Below are 19,611 nucleotides of genomic sequence, written 5' to 3' on the forward strand. Positions count from 1 at the left end.
TGGGCCAGGGATGGTTTTTCCCTGCTCCCACCCACAGTTCCTTCTCCCCCACACAGCTCCAACCCTTGCCTTTACAACTGATGCAGCAGCATCCACTTGCCTCAGAGAGCCTTTAGTGGCTTGATTGTCACTCCGTGCTTGTTCTACAAGGGCAAGATGTAGACAAAATACCAGCAGGAGAAGCAAATGAGGACGAGAGCAAGGCGTAGGCGAAGAGTGGCACACAAGATCATTTTGCTTGGACACAGGGCCATTCTCCACCTAAGCAACTAAATGCAAACTCCTGAACTTCCAGCAGCGCCACTGGAGCTTGCCTGTTATACTTCTGGTCTTCTCTCTTTGTTTGCGAGTACACTAACATCCTCACAAGTCAATACAGCTTTTTTTTTGCACTCAGTCCAAAAGGGCTGCCTACCCCAGGACTGGAGTGACACAGGTGAGGAAAAGATCAGTCTTCCAACCATTTCTAAAATGACCATATGCATATCTGAATCTGGGGTATGAATGAGCAAATAAATAAACGCCCTACCTGGGACATTGATACATCCACAGGTTTGAGAAATGGTGTCATTTTTCAGCTAAGCTGGAGCCACGAACTTCCCTGGCCAAATCTTCCCTCTGATATGAGCTCACAAATTGGCCATAGGAAACCCTCTTCTTTCGCATTCCATTCATCTCCTATACGAGAATAATGCTTACCTACTTTAGAAGGCTGCACGAAACGATATATTTGAGCACTGTGAAGACTCCTTAATAAATGGCAACCTATAATCATTGTTTATTGTCGCAGGATAACAAAAGGTAGCAGAAGAAACTGCTCCACTTCACCACCACAAAGGAGATGACACAATCCCAAGAAGACCAAAATGGAACAAGAGCCTCAGTAGAAAGCCATGCCGAGAGAGAAGCAAAGCCCAAACATATGTGGGCTGCACAGTGACCGCACTGAGGGAGCTCATCTCCTTTACAGAACACGAACACAAAGAGCACAGAGCACGCAAGAGCAGACCAATGCAGGCGCAGCAGAGAAAGAGGCTACCACTAACTCTTGCTAAAAGACAGGCATCCACTTATCACTGGTGGAGGGGGGGGAATGGAGGTAAGGTCACTGCTGAAATAAAGCAAGACACAAGAATGTCCTCTCAACCTGTTCAAAGGCTAGCGTTCGACTAATTAATTACTCAATTGATTACTAGTTCGTTACTTAAATACGGTCCACTGAGCATTTTGCCCCACTCAGGCCTAGAGAAATGGATAACTTGTATATAACGCTGAGTAGCTTCCGAGTTTTGAATTTACCCTTCCTCCATTCCGGGCAGTCTACACAGCTCTTGCTCCCCTCCACCTTTTAGTCTCACAAAAGCTGTGTGAGGCTGGTTAGGTTCAAAGAGAATGACAGGCCCAAAGTCACCTACACTTAGGGCCAAACTACGACATGATGTTGTACACCAGCTCCCAACAGGGACCGGCAGCCATATTGCAGCTCTGAGCCCCTGGTGGCAACTCTGTGTAAGAGCACTGAAGCATCCCAGTTCAGATAGGGACCACGTCACAGGGGGGCTTCTGCCCCACCCCGGTGCCATATTCCCAAACTGAAACAGCCTGAGGGGTGTTATTTGCCGCATTGGGGGGCTCCACGTGCAAGATCCATGGCAAATGGGGATTAAAATCTGAGCCTCCGCAGGCCTAATCTGACACAATGTACCACATACACAGGAAACATGGGGCTGGGGAGAGAAGCCTTTTCTGCGATAGATGGCAGTGGAAAAGCTACTGAATGACACTCCTGTTCTATTAGTTGCATTTACTATCCCAATGAGATGAAGTGACTTTAAAAACAAAACACAACTTCGGTACACTTAATAAGCCATCAAACAGAAGAATATGAAAAGTTGGCCAGACTCACCAATAGCAGACCTTAGTTCCAACAACTTTTTAGAAGCCAAGGACGTACGAACACAAACACTAATATCCCCAAACCATGACAAAGCCATTAGTTGATTCCTTGGGGAATATGTTGTGCAGACATCTATAAATTAGGCACTATACTGTGCCGGATCTAAAAATGCAAGCTGTGTACTTGAAAATCCCCTCAGCGTCAGCTTTTAATTCCCTAATAGGCCACAGGCAAACCACCCTTTTTCAGCCTCAACTTCCCTTCTGCAAAATGTGGATAAGGGCTTTGAATATTCCAGAACACAAATGGGGAGGACGGCAGACCAGGGCATTAAAATAAGAAGCCAAACTGACCGGCTGGATTGCAACTGACCACCCCTTGGGGGGGGCTAGCTTGCTCCTGGCTACCACAGTCCCACTGGGAGTTTTCCCGGTTAATATAAAAGGCCAATCTGTCTTCAACACTCTTATTTATTTTTTATTATTCTGCTAGCTTCAACACAGTCATGATCACAGCTAGAAAGAATGGGATTTCAAATCAATGTGTATTCCCTGAAAACGGGTAAAGGTTAAAAGCAGAAGCATGCCAGATGGTTAGTTTCTATTTCAAATGGCACGGAGTCAGGGAATGCGGAATCTGCAAGATGACAGTGGAATAGTGTAGCCATGCTTACAGCCAGTAAGTATCCAAGAACTTGGACCTGGGGGAAAAAACAGTAAGCAGCAAGATGAAGTTAACATAAGACACAGAGCCATCTGGCTATTTTTTAACACTGGAAATTCTTGTTCACAGATTATTGTTTGAAGCGAAGCTGTCTCCAGACCTCTTTTGAGAAGCGTTTAGAATAAACTGACACTCAAACTCATTAATCATATTTAACTCTATTACTTCTTAAGACAGTATCCAGGAGATTCCAAAGCACAAGTTAAGACAATATAAAGCATTTTCCTCCAGGAACTTTTCCACACAGCTGGTGCCCCATTTCGGGAGACTATGTCCAATTTCTCCCCAAAGCTGGCTAACCAATAGGACTGTTGCACGCAAGACTGTGGATTTCCCAAAGTTAAATCACACTCAGTTCTAAAAAGGAAGGAATCATAAGTAGGAGCCACGCAAACCACATATAGGTCCAAGAAGGTTGTGTGACACTTTTAACATCTAATCACTTCAAAGTCAGGCCCACTTTTGAGCAAATAAGCCTACAGTCCTAGAAACACTTTCAAAGTAAGCCACACTGAACCTAGCTGAACTTCCTTCCAACAGAGCTGGTTTGAGATTTAGAGGCCTCTCGGCAAAGACATCTAGCAAACCTCCTTCAAGGCAAGGCTATGAGCAAAGCTACAAGAGACGAATGACACGAGGAGGAGCACATGAAGAGAGTCACACTGTTAGCGGGGAAGCTGAGTTTTAAGAGATCGGAAGGTTTTGTCAGTTTCCCCTCCCTACAGAGCCAGGGAGATGCTGCTCAAAGGGTTTGTTAATTTCCTTTGCCTCCTCAGTTTCACCTCCCCTTCTAGGAGGCAAAGAAAAAAATTAAACCCTCTGAGCAGCCATATCCTTGGCTCTGTACAGAGGGGAAATTAACAAAGCCTTCCGATCTCTTTTAAAACTCAGCTTCCCGGCTAAAATTGCAACTCTCTTCATGTGCTTCTCCTTGTGTAATTCGTCTCTTGAGCTTGGCACTATGACACAGCAAATAAGCAAAACATGACTGCTAATTCCAACTGCTTTTTTGATTGCCCTCCAGTAAATAAAGAGCTGTTACCTTCACTAGGATGCTCTCACTCACATACCCTATCTGGGTGGGAGCTGCTGCTCCTGGTAGACATTACTACTTGGGGAGGAGGGGAATGAACAACAGCCACCCCTGGCCTGACCTCTAGGGGAAGAGGAAAAGGGAGACATGTTCGTGAAAAGGGAGGGAAGACAGATGAGCAGCCCAGGAGTTCCGGAGGGCTTCAATGCCAGAGACACGGACAAGCTTCTACTACTACACAGTGGCGGGCTCTCTGAGAGCAGAACCACAAGTGACAAAAGGCACAGATTGGACACTTGTCTGCTTCCCTCAAGTTTTGATGGGAAATGTAGGCATCCTGGTCTCGCAGCTTCGCTCTCTGACTGCTGTCCAATGGATTTTTCAACTGTCACTTGTCCAACATTCCGCCAAGCTGCCTACATTTCCCATCAAAACTTGAGGGAAGCAGACAAGTGTCCAATCTGTGCCTTTTGTCACTTGTGGTTCTGCTCACAATGTCCTGGGGCTTCAACAGATACATGTGTGCTGGCCCAGGCTTCAGAGGAACCAAGCACAGGCTCAGGCTACAGAGGACTCCACTTGCTGCCAATCTCCATCTTGCTTCTCACACCTCACAAGGGGCCTCACCACCCTATCCCTGTTCATGTGGCAAGAGTCCAGCATGGCACATTCATATACTGAAAGGAAGTATTTCAATTCAGGAAGATCAGCAATACGCGTTTTCAAAGATGCATGTCCTCAAGAAGGTGTTCTTCGATAACTGCCTCTGAGGCCAGGGAATTCCATTCTCTGAAGATCTGCCAACGCTAGAAGCCAATCCATCTCCCAGATGAAATTTAAGACCTTTCTAATTGGATAAGCATGGGCTTACTTTAATGAACAGTGCACATGAGGCACTATTTTTGATCTTCTGAGATCTTGCTGATGGTTTAACAAGGCTGCTACCAGCCCTGACCCTGCAGGAACAGGGCCTGATCATAAATCCAAATAAAAGTCGAGCACAAAAAAATACACTTTGACGGGGGAAAAAAATAAATCCCTTCTTTTTATTTGGTGTCGGGTCACAGAGATTCCTTTAACGCTGACACAAGCGCTGGGAATCTTGTTCTGATTCTATTTAAAGGCTGACTGGGGCACGAGAGCTCACGTGATGAATAAAAAGCTAGACTCAACACTGTAGTCATTGTACATAGGAAAAGCCTGTTGGGAAATTCAGTTCACTTTGAGAAAGAAAAGTCCCGTCAGGAGTGCAGACTCTGGAACTTCACTGCAGAGGGAAGGCAGCCTGCTCTTCCACAGTAGAGCAAACAGAAGGGCAGGAGCTTATCAAAACCACATTCCAAACATTTGTCTTTAAATAAATACACTTTTTTAAAAAAAATCACATGACTCTTTCTTGTGGGAACAGTAATGCTAACAGCAGTGAATAATAGCTGACATCACAAACACTGCACATAATATGAGACAGCAGAGAAGACAACTGCAGAACATCTGCTTTTTATTTTTATTTATTTTATTCAATTTATATTCCGCTCTCCCCGCGAGCAGGCTCAGAGCGGAAAACAGGCGGTAATAAATACAATAAAAACAGATTGCATAAATTAGATTAAAACATATCAGGCAGTGCAGTAAAGTGCAGCAAAACTTTACTGCCAGTTTGGTGTAGGGGTTAAGAGTGCGGGACTCTAATCTGGAGAGCCGGGTTTGATTCCCCACTCCTCCACTTGAAGCCAGCTGGGTGACCTTGGGCTAGTCACAGCTCTCTGGAGCTCTCTCAGCCCCACCCACCTCACAGGGTGTCTTGTTGTGGGGATAATAATAGTATACTTGGTAAACCACTCTGAGTGGGCATTAAGTTGTCCTGAAGGGCAGTATATAAATTGAATGCTGTTGCTGTTATTATTATTATTAAAACAGTCATGCCCATATTGCACATCACCAAGCATTAAGACACATTGTGGGGCAGGATGGCCAGCTACCCGATGACAACAATCTGGGGAGCAACAATCCCCCAAAGTGTTTAGAAGAATGGGAGCCACAAGGACTTGCTAGAGCTGGAAACTTGCATCTAATTTCCCTTGTATCCCCCTCTCCCACCATTTCCTTTTTACCTTCCCTGGCAGCCCCCACATCCTCTCCCTTTTCCCTGCTTCATACTATCCTTCCCACTAGGGTTGCCAGGACCTGAATGCGGGGGAGAGGGGAGTTGTGAGAGGATGCAGCAGGGGGACTTACCATGCGCACTGCACACAGCGTGCACTCTGGACCACTTCCTCGTTGTGCTGGGAATGAGGTAATTTCCTGTGTGCCATGGAAGCAGCGGATCGCACGTGAGGCTGATTTGATCAAAATCGGTCCCAAACACTAGTTTGAGGGCTGATTTTTATCAAATCAGCCCAGTGTGCATGACCTGTCTATCCCGTGTTGCATGGGAATGGCCTCATTCTCAGCATGATGAGGAAGTGCTACGGACCCCATTCTACTGTAGGGTTTCAAGGCCTAGTCCTGTACCTTTTCCCGTCAGCCAAGTGAGCGGGGGGGGGGGGGGGCAGAGGCTGAAAGCAGGGGATTCCCCCACCTCCATCAGGGGGCTGCTAACCCTACTTCCCGCCCATCACCCAACCTACTTTATCTGCCTCCCTGTCTTTAGCTTTCTCTCCTTCCTCCTCCCAGCAGCCTTTTCTCAGGAAAAGTCAAGCTGAGTTGTGCAATGGGCCCTGTGCTGAGTTGTGTGGGTAATGAGTCTCCAGGCCTGTCCTTGAAGCATCCGCCTCCATCAGATGTAACCGGAGAGGGGGACGGGACCATCCCCAAGGCTTATTTTGGCCTCCAATTCCCCCTCCCCTCACAGCTTTTCTTTACAGGAACCAAAGCTTGGAAGGCTGAGAAATGTTGTGGCTGTCTAGCAACCCCCAAGGTGGCTTTGAGATCTCAGAACATAGTCTCTGCGACCATTCTTTTCATAAAGGTAGAGGTGTTTTTTCTACTAGCTTGGGGTATTTTAATCCCCATATATACCCTGCTTTTCTCCCAATGGAGACCCAAAGCACCCTATGTCATTGTCCTCACCTCCATTTTATCCTCACAACAACCCTGTGAAGTAGACTAGGCTGCGAGAGCATGACCGTCCCAAGGTCACTAACGTAGCTTCCATGACAGAGTGGGGATTCAAGCTTAGGGCTACCACATCCTAGTCTGGTACTCTTTAACTGTTACTCCACACTTAAGCAGAATGCTTTACTCCAGCATAACTGATTCAAACAGATTTGTAACGATTTTATGGTGCTGACATTCATCAAGTCACAGAGTGCTTTTCGGTGGTAGCCAGTTGCTGCTTTTCATTTAAAAGTCACAGGAGCAACTAGGCCCAAAAGACAACCAGGCTTAAAACGTCTGTTGCCTGTGCCATTGGTGGCAACCACCCATGGTGTGTAGATCTTTGAACCTCTAAAGCCACAAGAAAAAATGCCTTACAGACCGATTTGTTTCCTCTGATCACTGCTCCATTCTGAAAGACACCCTTAACTTCTCAGAGTGTCCCTATGGTTGCAAACTTACAAATAATTGTACTTCAGGCATGCTGTTTCAAAACCTTGTTTTACAAGGTTGCAATGGAGAGAGGAAACAATAAGCCAATGGAGTAGCCTATACATTGTATTGTACACTAATTCAAGAACAAGCCACACTGCAACCACAATATAACTGCAGACTTGATGTTTTTGCTAACTTTATGGCTCGGTTAATCAGAAGAGAGGAAGCTACAACTTCACAAGAACTTCCCATTTTATAAGCCTCATAACTATGGTTTCAAGCTCAGCTTCTCTCATGAGCATGAAGACTATGCAAATTCAGCCGAATTTAGAGATAACCAATGCTAATTGCTATTCTGCTAGCCAGCTTCTTCAAGACCAGTAAGATAGAGCCACAAAGAAAAAACTGGCTAGCTTTCTGCTCTTCTGAAGGAGCAATAGAGACTCCCTATTAAGAGCACTACTATATGGAACCAAAGGGGATTTTCCCAGACAAATCAACTTTGCATAAACTCCTTCTGACAGCCTTGCTTTGCTGAGCAGCTTCTTGTTTTACCAATCATGTTAGTTGTGGGGTTTTTTGTACTTATCTTTTCTTTTTTTTAAAGGAGGGTTTTTTTTTTACCTTGATGACAAAGAAACAAGAATAAAGTCATTCAGAAAGCAGTACTGGTACTCTCAACAGTTCTAAAGCTAATGGAACAAGTTTTTTTCTGTTTTAAGACCAATATTTCCTTTAAAAGAGATTGGAACACACTAATCTAAAGCCGCAAGGACAGTAATATTACACAAGACACAACAAGAAAACATACAGATATAATTGGGGTCCCACAAGGAGTTTCAGGGACATCTCAGTTTCTCTCCTCCACTATTTCTTTCCCTTCCCTGAAAGCCTCTGTAGCACCTCCCATTTTCCTGCTTTCTTCTTCCCACCCACCCGCCAAACAATATTTTTCAACCCCCCCCCTCTCCAGCTTTTCCTCCTTCCCTCCTCCTAGGACCCTCTATCCAGGAAAAAGAGCTGCGTGGTGCTGAATCTACAAGGACTTGCATAGGCATCTCATTTCCCCTTGTATTCTCTCAGCCACTATTTCTTCTTTCCCTCATCTCAACAACCTTCATGTCCTCACTTTTCCCTGGAAGGGAAAGGGAACCCAGGGTCATCTAGTCCACCCCCACCCATCACCCCCATGCACAGTGCAGGTTAAACATACCCAGCTCCTTCACAGGACTTGGTCTCCGGACCCTTTATGATCTTTGTTGCCCTCCTTTTGACACTATACTTCTGTTGATATAGTCTAAAATCACACCTTTTTTTAGCTACCCCATCACACTGCTGATTCGTGTTCAGTGTATGATCTACTAAGACCCCCAGATCCTTTTCATATGTACTACTGTCAAGACAAGTCTCCCCCATCCTATAATTATGCCTTTGATCTTCCCTGCCTAAATGCAAAACTTTACATTTCTCTGTGAAATACATTTTGTTAGTTTTAGCCCAGTTTTCTTTCTCACCTTCCCACCCACCAGCCAACTTACCTTTTATCTGGCCCCCTCTCTCCAGCTATCCTTATTATGTATTTATTTTATCTAAACCCTGCCTTTCTCCATAATGGGGGCCCAAAGCAGCTTACATCATTGTCCTCTCCTCCATTTTATTATCTGAACAACCCTGTGAGGAAGGTTTGGTGCAGAATGTGCGACTAGGCCAAGGACACCCAGTGAGCTTCCATGGCAGAGGAGGATTCAAGCCTGGGTCGCCCAGATCCCAGACTGAAACTCTAACCAATACATCACACATTTTGTAGGGTGGCTGCTATTGAACAGTAGCAAGTATCCAGGTCTGGGTGAATCATGGAAGTCACGTGGCAGCAAGTCCCTCAGTGGCTGCTGCCCAATGAATCCTCTCTTAAACAGTCCTGGAAAGGGCCCCGCCCATTCTCACTGCCTTTTACTAACAGAAACCAAGGCTTGAAGGCTGGCAATACTGTTGTGTTTGCCTAGACATTGAGGGCATTTATTTCTTAAAACTACAGGTGCTGTGTTTATTATTGAGGGGGGTTAACCCTCAATGTTATTTTTTTTTTTAGATTACAGATTTTTCTGCAAACCTGGAGCTTTTTCTAGGTTTGTACAACGATCTGTCTTGTCCATTCATGGCACTAATCTCCAGATTTAAGGATCCTCAGATGTGGCCAAGTTGAGAAGTTGATGTGTTGATGTTATTTATTTAGAAAATGTATATCCCACCTTTCTGTCCTCATAAGGGCCACCAAGAAGGATCACAAATTAAAACATACGTAATAAAATCACATCACGGTGGTTCAAAATAGATATATTGATTTCTGAGTGAATTCATATGCAGCAGAATACCATAAAAGTAGAATAAAAGGATAATTAAACATCAGAGCCTGCTGCATCCCAGCTCAGGTAACGAGGATTGGGGAAGGGTTTTCCAGGACATCCCAGAGAGATGCTGCCGACCAGAGAAGATTGTATTGGGTCTCCATCAGCCTAGAACATCTACAACCAAACCATACTTGGCACTAGGGATCTATGGCTGGATCTTCCCATGTTACTAAGGCTCAGTAAGCAGTTGTGGGGGTTTGTATGGGGCCACAGCATTGGGGAAAGGAGGGAGGTTAACTTTTCTTCCCTTCCTGCTATTTTTCTAACTGCGAGTTGCCCTCCCCAGCAGCTCTGAGTTCTTGCAAGGAGTGAGGAAGCAAAATTGGTGTTTATATTGCAGGATTTGAGTCCAGGGGCACCTTAGAGACGAACAAGATTTTCAGAGTGTAAGCTTTGGGGATTTTCAGTGTAAGCTTTTGAGACCTCCATTCTTCAGACAGAATTTGGAATGGAGTTCCCTGAGCCTTTATATTCCAGCCAAAGGTGGGTGGGGTGTACAAGGGAGGACATCAGGATGTAAAGGCACAATGCAGCTGGTGTTTATACTGTAGCTGTCTTTATTGCCTGGCAGGAAGGGTATTTCCATATGTGGGAAGGGGGGGGGCACAGTGAAACCCAATTCCCCCAGCACCACGACTTTGATTCATATTGCTCCCTAGCCAAAGCCTTTTTTCTCTTTTACAGCTATGTAATGTATCTAGAGATCCAAAGACAGACCTCCTGTATCACATGGAGTTTGTTCTTAAACACAGGGCTTCTACACCCACAGAAGATGCCGGGGCAGGAACAGAGGCACCCAATGGGCCTCAAAAGGTCGCTAGCATTTTCCCCCACCCATGCTTATCGAGTATCCTTTGTGCCATATTGTGTCACTGATCTGATCTAAAAGGAAGTATTTCACAGAAGCAATGTTTCCCCTTTTTTTTGCAAAAGACAGTAGTTGGCATGCAGTCCAGATTTGTCTCCCAAGCCAAGTTAACCGGACAATTGGGCCTTATGCAAGCTACACAGCTGTTGGAGCGCATTATTCAGACTTACAACCCTCCTTACAGTCTAACACTACAATGTGTTTTCTATTGCTTGCAACAGTTGTGCCCTTTCATTGTTGTATCCGATTTCTAGGATTTGAAGGATTCCACTGTTCCCCATTTGCAATTGCTGCCCACTTCCTGTTTTCCTCTCCATATGAGCTCAGGGTGGTTGGGGGATTTTTCCTTCCCCCTAAATCAACCTTTCAAGCACTAGCATATACTCAGCAATGGAAGTGTTTAGAGACTTTTGTCAGTGCATACGAGACCAGGCTGAATTCTACAGCTGTAAGCAATTAAGAGATGGCCTGCATGCATATTAAAGAAGTAATTTTGCAATTTTTTTTTAAAGTAGTATATCACAATCCAAAAGTCAGGCAAACTGGATAAAAATTCTAAAGCTGAATTGTCTATCAACTATTATTCATTTGCAATTCATAACATCTTTGAATCAGGAGTCTGAATCTCTGGACTTACGTCCTTGAAGCTGGTAGACAGACTTCTTTTCTGCTGTTTTCCTACTTAGCAATTTAGAATATAACCAGATTCTAATATAAATGGATGACATCTAGGAAAAACTGTAGATCCGTTTTAGGGCACCCATCCAAGTGTGGCTGTGGGTACTCCCTTGATGCACTGAGCTGCTTTGAAAGGAACAAACACTGGGGTGTACATCCCAATAGTAGCAACGCAGTGCAGACAGAAACGGAACCCAGCGTTCATCTATCGGGAGATAAGCAAGGTTTGAATTCAGTAGCACCTTAAAGACCAACAAGAGTTCCCAGGGTGTTAAGTTTTCAGGAGTCAAGCTCCCTTTGTCAAATATGTGTAGGAACTGGAGGATAAGAGGATTTAGAATAACAACAACATTCAATTTATATACCACCCTTCAGAACAACTTAATGCCCACTCAGAGTGATTTACAAAGTGTGTTATTATTATCCTCACAACAATCACTCTGTGAGGTGGGTGAGACTGAGAGAGCTCTGAGAAACTGTGACTGACCCAAGGTCACCCAGCTGGCTTCAAGCAGAGGAGTGGGGAACCAAACCTGGTTCTCCAGATTTGAGTCCTGCCGCTCCTAACCACTACACCAAATTACACCAAACTGGCTCTCTCTTGGAAGGCTGTGTTAAATTACTGTGATTTTATCTCTGTATATTTTATGTATTGTTGTGACCCGCCCTGAGCCCGCTTGCGGGGAGGGCGGGATATAAATTTAATAAATAATAATAATAAACCTGGAACTAAGGGTATGATATTCAATAAGGTCCAAAACTCTGTAATTTTCAAGCAGTACTGTAATCTTCAGGAAGCTCCACTGTCAAACCAATCTTCCATATACGATTTTGAGAGAGAGAGAAGTCCTCGAAGGCACTTCAGGCTACTCCCATGTTTCTCTGCTTCTCCTTCCCTCTGTTCCAAACTCAGACCTAAGTTTTTTACACACACAAGCTTACTTTTCATCTCCGCTCAACTGGGAGGGGCAACCTTCTCCAAGTTCTGAAGGGTACTTCACAGAACTATCATCTCCTATGATCCAAAGGAGCTCTTCTGCTAGTGGAACAGCAGGTCAGTTGAAGCAGGCGAGAGAGAGAGAGAGAGAGAGAGAACTTGCAACTGTCACCCCCACCCCTACTACAAACCCCAACTTCGCAATCCCCCTATCTATGCCTTAAGGTGTTCTCTACTCACAGGGATTTGGAAACATGTCATTGTTGGAATCCATTAGGACCACTAAAAATGGACTGCAAGGCACATTTCCCAGTTAGAAAGCTATATACATAGGATTAACAACTTCCAGGTGGGGTCTGGAGATTTCCCAGAATTACAACTGATTTCCAGATGTCAGATATCAGCTCCCTGGCTGCTGTGGAGGATGGTTGCTATGGCATTATACCTGGCTGAAGTCCCTCCCATCCGCAACCCCTGCCTTCCCCAGGCTCCACCCTGAAATTTCCTGCACTTTCCCAAGCCAGATGATACAAGAACAATTGCACTAGCCCCTTCAAACTAGTTTAGCCTCCACTTCCTCTCCTACCATCAGCAGAGCCATCTTTCCATTGGCTCCAGTGGAGCGTGCTCTCTTAAGCCAAAGAAAAACAACTGAGACCTCCAGGAATGTGCATTTTCTTCCAAGGTAACTATAACTCATTGGTTTCCTTACCTATGCAACTTCCTGTTTGTAGTACAGCTTTCAAAGCCTCTCAGCTGTGGTTTGCCTCTACGATTTTTAAGAGAGGTTTCTATTATTTAATTACCTAACCTATAACACAAGAGTACTTTGGCATGCGCACACATTTCATTGTTTAATTTCCTGGAAGAAGCATGCTACCATAAAGAAGCCAGGCATTCGATAGCAATGCAGCAATCCAAAAACTTTCTGCTCCAGCCCACCACCAAGTGCAAAACAAAAACGAAAACCTTACCACAAAATAATATTGCACCATTTCATGTCACAATGTATTTAGCAATCTTGATGGAATTTATTTATTTCAGCTAAACAGCTGTACTTTGTATTAAGTCCAACAGCCTTCATGAATGAATTATTTTTTTTAAAAAAAAATAAACTTTGTTTGGCACAGATAATGGCCAAAAATTATTCAGCAAAAAGTTTCCAGTGGAAGAGGAGTCCTAGAGGGCCTCAGGTGGCAACACACAGGTTCACAGCAAGACTGACAATTCTCCAATACCCAACTTACTTACTGAGTCTTTGAAATCAAACCCCAGCATTTTGAAGCAGCAAAATCAAGAAAAGAGACCATGGTACCATTCATCCAAACTGAATTGATGCATTATTTTCCTAACAGCTCCTTTCCAGTACAGATAAATTTGCATTTTCTGGTTTATAAACATGTAAGTCTCCTCTCCATTTCATGCCAACTGGTTACAGGGCCCCCTTTTTGCTACTATTTCTAAATTTCCTGGAAAAAGAATGCTCTCCCTTCCTCCCGCCTTTCAGCCTACAAGTTTTATTATTCTTCAAAAATAAAAAAGCGTATGCAATTCTAACCAACACAGAGAGAGGGTAAAGTAAAAACAGAAGTTCTGTTCATTGCAGTCACAAAGGTTACAAGTGAAGAGCGACAGTACTTTTCACAGCTGTTGCAACAGAAATAAAAAATGAATATCCTTCGGACCCTGGGGGAAGGGAAAGAGCAGCTTGAGGACAGCAGCAATAGCTGTATGCACGCTTTAACATGGGCACTAGCAGCAGTGGAGGGGAGTCGACAGCAAACCTCTGCCCCATGTAAAATACCTGCGTTTGCTTCCGGTAAGATTCAAATACAGACTACCTGGAGGTTTGCAATGCAAAATGTGCCTCCTTGGGTGGGCTAAGGAAACAATAAACCCTTTCACTGCAATGTTGCTACACTTAAGGCAACTTCTGTAATTTCTGTGGGAACGAAGTGTTGTGCTGGCAGAAAACACAGAAGAGAGATACAAACGTTGAAGAGCAAATTAGTACAGTGCCCTCGCTTTTTCTCAGCCTCATTTCCAGAGGCATAAAGTTAAAAAGTGGCATATGCAAAATGGAGGGTTTGGCAGGTCTGGGCCTGGAATCGGTACCTGTACCTTGGGACAGACCAAGGCTGCAGACCTATGTCTAGGCATCAGGAAGTAAGCCCCACAGAGTATTTGGGACTTACCTTTAAGCGGACCTACATAAAACTGGGGTGTAAGTAAGGCAATAGTCATTATGATTTTTGCCCTGTTCTTCCACGCATCCTTCTGCCGAGATTCTTTGTCTCCCCTCACCTCCAAATGTGAATTTGAAATTCTGCACAGAAGTGCGGCCAGATTCTGCAGACTTACATAAATTCTGCGACTTGTCTTGATTCTCACCTCGTTTGCTGGCGCTCTCTTGCTTTGTTAGTGACAGGAGGAACAAAGTCATGGAGCCCGACTCCAGCAAAAGCCTCCACTCCCTGCCCCCAATGAAGTAAGCCTTATGGCCGCTTCTTTGCTACTGCGCTTTTCCTCTTGTACATGAAGAGATGGGCTGTATTGGAAGGAAGGGATAAAGGAAATTTGGGGGCGCGCAGCGGGCAGCCCCAGGGAAACCACTGGAGACACGGGGAAGCCACTGAACTGCTTCCCAGGGGTGGACCAGGTCCTGATTCTGCTGCCATGATGGGAATGGCAGTAGTTCAGAGGGAGTGGGGGTGGATCTGCCCCAAGCTGGGATGAGGAGCGGAGCAGGGGAAAGCCAAGGTGGGGCAGGGCACTGGCAGTGAGGTGCCCGAGCGTTGAGGCGTGGCTATGGTCCAACAAGGTTAACCAAACCGCCCGATTATGCCATTTTTACTTGGACACACAAACTTAGTGAAAAATTGGAATATTAGGAATTTGCTCTGTTGCTTGTCAAAATTTATTCTACTGCTTGCATTAGGTCCAATAAGAATGTACACAGTGGTTGCTGACCAAGCATTAGTACTCACTATGCCACTCCTTCTATACCACTCTGTATTGCTCCCCCCCCCCCAAATTATTGATGTTGTTATGGCTTCGGAACCTGGGGGAAGGGAAAGAGCAGCTTGCGGATTGCAGCAATAACTGTATGCACACTTTAACATGGGCACTAGCAGTAGTGGAGGGGAGTAGACAGCATACCTCTGTACCATGTAAAATGCCTACCTTTGCTTCCAGTAAGATTCAAATACAGACTACCTGGAGGTTTGCAATGTTCTCATTTTGAGTCCCAACTGGTGAGAGAGGCAGGATATAAATAAATGCATGCAAATGCATACATTCCAGTATTTATTTACTTCATGCATGCCTTCCTCCCAATGCTCACCCAAAGTGGCTTACATCATTCTTCTCTCCTCCACTTTATCCTCACAAGAACCCTGTAAGGTAGGTTAGGCAGAGAATGTGCGACTGGCCAATGGTTACCCACCAAGCATTCATGGCAGAATGGGGATTCAAACCTCTAACCACCCACACTATGCTGCACCCAGAGATTTTTTTAAATAACAAAATAGCTCAGTTCTTCATTTTGCATGCAGGACTGGAGAGAGGTGCACAAGAAAGGTGCAGCAACCTCTCCGGGCAATAATTCCAGAAGGAAAGCCTTTTGGTTTTCTCGCAACAGACAAAAACAGGGGTTGTGAGGTCCCTTAAAGACGAATGAGTTTTTATTCCAATGTAACCTTCCCTGGACTACAGCTCACAAAAGCTTATGCTACCACAAAACCTCTTTTGTTTCTAAGGTGCCACACAGCCTCCATTTAGTCTTTATTTTCCTCTGAGAAAGTTTCCAGCAAATCTAGCAAGTTAAGAGATTTGGAGCTTGGGAGGCTAAATTTTTGTAAATCAGGCAGGTGCTTTCATCATATTACTGAGCAGTATAATGTGGGCATGGTTTAAAAGCTGCTACAAGTCCTGCTTGATGATTCAGTCAACCCAAACGGAAACCTATTAAGCAGCCTTTATTGCATGAGAGGGCATCCTCAAACACTTGTGTCAGGCTAAGTCTTGAAACTTTTGTGAGTGAGAAAAGGCTTCCAATAAGCTCTTTTGACTGGCATCCTAAAGACTGTTAGAGCAGCCTCTAAAGCAACAAGTTGTAACTAGGTAGTTCTTAAGGCATTCCAGATTGCCAACACTGGGTGTGTTATTTGTGATGTGAGCTCATCAGCCACTAGATGGCACTATGCAGAGAGGAGTTGCTGTCTGAGCTAGGAAATGTTTCACCATGGCTGCTTTCACACACATGGGATAATGCTCTTTAGCAATAGTGTGCAACTGGATTTTCCTGTTTCGCACAGGAAAATCCAGCTGCAAACAATTGCTAAGTGCACTGAAATGCATTATCCAATGTGTGTGAAAGCAATCCATATCACTGGATTCCAGACTGGCTTGTTTTTTTATTTTTTAGCTAATGTATTTTATACATGTGTACATTACTATTCACTTCAGTAAAACCAAACTGTCTTAAATAGCCGTGCTTCACTTGACAGAGTTAAATTATGATCAGGCTTCAATTTAAGACCATGAACGTGCTGTAATGCTTATTGTATTCTCAAGAACAGGCCTGTCGTAAAACATGAAAGAAACCAGGTCAGAAACGCTTCGAAGAGTAAAAACTTCACCTACTCATCACATGTTGATGAGCGTACTACCAGAATATGGTTTCTTCCATGCAGTACATGCACATTTGACACTGCGAGAGGAGGGATTCTTCCTCACTTAGCGTGAAGGAGAATTCTGGGACTATCCATCCATAGGAGAAAGCAAGGGGGGGAGGGATATAATCCCGTAGTCACAGCAAAAATAACTCACTCCTAAAACATTTCCTAAATATGGCCATAGTTACCTTCAGTCCCTCCCCAACCACTCCCAAGCTGTGCTTTTACATTTATTTCTGGAAGCACCATGTGAAGTTTACTTAGACCTGCTTATAGGAGAAGCTAGACTAGTGATTCTCAGCATGGTACCCGCGGGTGCCATGGTGCCCACTTCACTCTTTCCCAAAGCAAACCTGGCTTTCTTCAGCCACTTAATTGGAGTGAAGAGCTGCTTCAAAGGAGCCCGAGAGCTATCTTCAGGGAGCACACTTTCAAAAACAGCTGCCTCTGTTGTAGGAGGAGACTTGGCTTGGAACTGTCCAACATCTTATGACTGGCCTCAGCCCCTTTCCCATGACAGCCATTTTGTGGTGGTGCCCACTAACTGGTTTCAAAATTCCAGAAGTATCCACAAGCTTATCAAGGTTGGGGTCCCCTCAGCTACAGGGTGAAAACTGACTTGTGGAAATTAGAACTATCAGCAGCAATGACAGGAAGGAGACAGGCTCTGAAAGACCGCAGTGAAACAGAAGAGACCAAGGGGAAATTGCAGTACCAGTTGCATCTTACCAAACTACCTTACCAAAGTAATTACATCATTTCCTCTTCTGGCTTCCTTTCCCTACCCCCATTCTCTGTTGGTTTCTGTTTTAAAACTCACTGCTTGTTACTTTTACCTTATTATTGCTTACTAACACTACTGACCCATACACAACTATTAAGCAGGAAGATGCTTATCATTTGTAAATAAAGACTATATGGTGTTGTGGTTAGAGCAGGCCTTTGGAGGTTCAAACCCCAATTCAGTTTGAAACATCATGGCGTGACCTGGTCCATTCCCACAAACCAGCCTATCTTGACAGGGTTGTTGTGAGGAAGAAGCCAGAACCATGTATGTCGCCCTGGATAAATATGCAATAAAAGCAAGCGAAAGCCATGCAGTGGCCACATCTAACCCTAACATCTCACGACAGGCCAGCCAGGAAGGCAGTCAGGTATCAGCTACTTCAGTAAGGCAACGTCTGAAAAGCTTGTACATCCTGGCCTTCGTTTCTAATACTCTCTGCCCCAAGAGCATCTATCGTTTTAAGGCAATCCCAAACTCGGGAAGTTACAGCCCCAGAAGAATTACTTCTGCTAAACAACTAAAATGAGGCAAACCAAGCAGAAAAGTCCCGGCTCAGTGGTTTTATGACAGCTTGGCAAGCTGATGGACTTATTCTCAGAAGTTACTTTTCACCACAATGCACGCAACGTACTTGAAGAGACAGTGAGGAGATATGGAAGCTCTGACTAAAGTGTCAGATGTGGAATCCTGGCCTATTCATGTGACAGAACAGCCACAAGTGAGGTACAACTTGTGGCACCTTAGAGACCTACTAGATTTCCAGTGTTTAAGCTTTTGAGAGTCAAAGCTCCCTTCCTCTGAAGAAGCTTTGACTCTCAAAAGCTCATACCCTGAAAACCTTGTTGGTCTCTAACTAAGTTGCTCCTGGACTGCAACCTTGTTCATCTACTGCAGGGTTACCTACTTAAAACTAGGTGAGGTACAATTTCTGGCAGGAACTCTCTTGTACTTCCTATACATCCTCTTTTACTCTCCCTGTTTTGGTACACAAAACATACTGCGGGAGGGTGAGAGAGAAGAAGCGCAACAAGCAGACAATCCGTTTAAACAACATTTGTAACCGCGCGATCCTAGACACAGCTACTCCGGTCTAAGCTCACTGACGTCGGTGCGTTTAGTCTGCAGGAAGTCTGCACGGCCAGAGCGGCTTACTGGACAAGCGGCCCAATCCTCCGCGCCTCTATTCACGAGTAAGCCCCACCATGTTCAAGGGCGCCCAAGAGTAGGCTAAGCGGGAAGGGAGCGCAGAGAACGAAGCCGCCTGGAAGCGCGCTGGGACGCGGGTCGGGGTTCCCCGAGCGCGTCGTTCTCTTCCATTCCCGTTAGGCGCAGAAAAGCCGCGCCTGACCGGCACGCCCCGGGGGCGCTTCGATATAAACAAGGCACGGAAACTCTGGCGGTGCAGAGCAGGCACTTTTCACGCTCTTTTGTGCTGAGGCGCAAAGCGCGTTGCCGGGCCGGTGGCGGCCACTTCTCTCCGGCGAAGGCTTAGCTTGGCTTTCCGGGGCAGCCCAGCAGAAAGGCGTGTAACGGGAACGGAGCGACAGCAAAGCGGCCCAGGAGCAGCGAGAGAAAGGGCGGGGGGTGAAGGGCGCGCAAGCTCAGCAATCCCCCCCCCGCCTTTAACTTGGGGAAGCAGGGGGAAGGGGAGGGGGCGAAGCGAGGCGCAAGCTGGGTACGCGCCGGCCGCCCCACTCCAACAAGCGGGATCCTGCCCGAAAGCCTCCTCGCCTGCCTTGCGAATGTTCTTGGGGGAATCATACCGACCTAGCCTTCTACTTTCTCCTCGCGCCTTCCCGGAGCCATTCAGGGCTTGCCAAGGAGCCGCAGCCCCGCTCGCTCTCCAGAGCCCCCTCCCCGCCTCCGCCCGCTGGTCCAGATGTGGAGGGCGAAGCCAGCGCGGCTCAGCTGCCGACGTTGTCAGCCGCGCTTAACCCCTTCGGCCGAGAGGGGCGGGAGGAGGCCACCCGGGAGCCCCACCCAGCGGCCGCCCCTCCTCTTCCCTGCCGCGGCCGGGGGGGGGAGGGGGGTCGGGGTCAACCCAGGAAAGAGGGCGGGCGAAAGGCAGGCAGG

The 19,611-nt window shown here is 45.8% G+C and overlaps 1 protein-coding gene across 1 annotated transcript in view; it reads right to left on the reverse strand.

The window, feature by feature from the left end:
- Positions 1 to 19,446, reverse strand: part of WIPF1 (WAS/WASL interacting protein family member 1) — an 84,914-nt gene extending 65,468 nt beyond the window's left edge. Inside the window, 1 exon segment of the mRNA XM_054971085.1 lies at positions 19,306 to 19,446. The gene's annotated coding sequence lies outside the window, so the exon portion shown is untranslated.
- Positions 19,447 to 19,611: the final 165 nt, after the last annotated feature.

This window comes from Eublepharis macularius, chromosome 2 (assembly GCF_028583425.1).
Source record: "Eublepharis macularius isolate TG4126 chromosome 2, MPM_Emac_v1.0, whole genome shotgun sequence".
Classification (NCBI taxonomy): Eukaryota; Metazoa; Chordata; class Lepidosauria; order Squamata; family Eublepharidae; genus Eublepharis; species Eublepharis macularius.